The following is a 2461-nucleotide window of genomic DNA, read 5'->3' as shown; positions in this document are numbered from 1 at the left end:
GCAGGGCTGCGGCCCGCCCCGCCCCGCCCGGGCCACACGCTGCTCTCGGTGAAACCGGAGCAACGTGCCCGGAGCGCCAGGGGGTCGAGGGGCTTTGCGGCCTCTCCAGGGCTACAGGCAGGGCTGGGCTCGCAGAGGGTGGCAGTGGTGCTCTGGCAATGTACTGATGGGGAGGGGAGGGGAGGGGGGTGCCCTGGGGTGCCTGAGACCTGCTGAAGGTGCCTGCAGGGAGTGTGAGAGCAGACGAGGACCGCCCCCCTCCGCCCACTGCCCGGCCCCTCTGCGGGAGGCAAGCGCCCTCAGATACACATCGTGGGCTTTTGAACTGGTGAGTCACTCGGTTGGCACAAGTTCCTGGGAGCACCCGGACTCCAGAAAGCTTCGGGACGACTGGGCTATTAGAAGAGCCGTCACCATCTGGCAGATACGCAGAGGACCTGCCAGAGAAGAGCTGTTTAGCAGCTCTGTCATGCAAGCACGTTTTCCTGCCTTAAATTTCTTCTGACGTTGGTGCTTTTTCAGGCCTGTTCTCCCATCAGGCCTGCATGGGCTGCGTGCTTGGTGCACCCTGTGTCTCTCAGGCAGGACCTCTGTGACTTCAGCACAGGACCGAGAGGAGGGTTATCCCTGCTACAAGGCAACTAACATTCCTAGGCCTCCATCTATGTGACGTCCACCATGACCGAGCCTCAGAAGCAGATTGCAAGAGATTTGGAGTGGTGACCACCTTTCTGTGCTGTTTGTACAGCACCCGGCACAGCAGAGCTTTGATCCCTCCTTGGAGCCTCTTGGGACATGCTAGAGGGGGAGGAGAGATGAAAGCAGCATCCAACCCACCATCTGCTGCTGCAGGATGGAGGTGGGGCAGCTGAGAGCAATTGCCAGTATTCTCAGTGCAGATGTGCTCTGATCCTAACACCACTGAAGTCATGAGAGAAAAGAAAAAGGCAGGGTAACTTGGAGGACTGAACACTTGCCTAAGAACTCAGGAAACCTGGTTTCTATTCCTGGTTCTGGCAAACGTGATCTGGGGCAAGTCACTTCTTTTCTCTGTACCTTAGTGTTCACACATGTAAAGTGGGAATAATTATACTTACTTAAAACACTTTTTGAGGCTATGTAGCATGGCAGATCTAAGTGCCATTGTCCTTGCTGGTACAAGATGTGAACTCGCCTCTACATCCTTTCTTTTTTGTACTTGAGAATGTTTCATTTAATGCATCTTCACAAAGAAAGACATATCCCTGCCCCACACCATGCAAACCACAGTGGAAGCTTTATCATTGCAGAGAAAAGGCACTTTGAACATAAAAGAACATCTCTCTCTCATGAAGTTCCAAGAGAACACATTAATGTGCTCATAAGACCCAGATGACAGAAGGTGAGTGGGAGACAAGGGGAAGCAAGAAAAGATACAGCCCTTCTAATGCTATTCTTAGGTTCCATTATTCTGAGAGGTGCCCTTGCTGTCTCAAATGTGTCAATCCTTATTTCTGAAGAAGTGATCAGGATTTTGTCCATTATGCAGTGGATAAGGTGCTAGACAAAGACTTAGAATATCAGATTATCTTCCAGGCCTTTCACTGCAGTTGCCTACACTGAAGACAGTGCTAGAAGCATACTCAAGTACTAGCTACAGCTTAGTGAGTACTAGCTGCAGCTTAGCCGCAGCAGCACCAAGCTCAGTACAGGGTAATTTTCCCTGCTGGGAAGTACAAATAATTTCCATCTCTGTGGCTTCATTTTCTTCTACCAGTCTGTCTGCGACTATTTGGATTACAAGGTGTTCATAGAAGAACTGTCTCCTACTAGGTATCTACAGCAAATGAGGCCACTGCCACATGCAGGGCCTCCAGAAGCCAGCATAATGATATATGTGTGATGTGTCATGTTATTCTCCAACTTGTCCTACAAAGTATCAAGATTGTGGGGGGGAGGGGAAGTGAATCAAGTTTCTCTTAACTTCTGTCTTTTCAGAACACCAACATGTTGTGGTGCTACTGCCCTGATCATGCTCTACAGCTCCTGGACAGAAAAAAGTAGCACTTGTCTGACCTGGAGATGGACCATTCCTTATTGCTAGTGTTCAGGAGAGACTCACTATCTTGTGCACCCTCTGATGCTGGAGTGTAAAGTCAGACTTTCACTCATCTGGCACCTCTCAACTGATGGCCAGTCCAGGCACTGCAGAGTTCTGCACCTCCAAGCTCAATCTGCCAGCTTTTCTACCCTCACCCTTTTCCTGGGAGAAACCCAATAATCTACATAAGTCCACAAAGTCCACAATAGAGCCAAAGTCCCAAACAAATTTTATCTTCTTCAGAATCATTGCCTCTTTTTCAATTGGTTTTTAAAAATCAAAATTAGATAGATGATATTTCATGGTGTATAGGTCAATGTGGCATACAAGTTGACTTATACACTGGATCTACAAAATTCCTAACTTTCTGGATCAGAAATA

This window comes from Crocodylus porosus, unplaced genomic scaffold, assembly GCF_001723895.1.
Source record: "Crocodylus porosus isolate Cpor-Errol unplaced genomic scaffold, CroPor_comp1, whole genome shotgun sequence".
Classification (NCBI taxonomy): Eukaryota; Metazoa; Chordata; order Crocodylia; family Crocodylidae; genus Crocodylus; species Crocodylus porosus.
Note: the sequence above shows the minus strand (reverse complement) of the source record.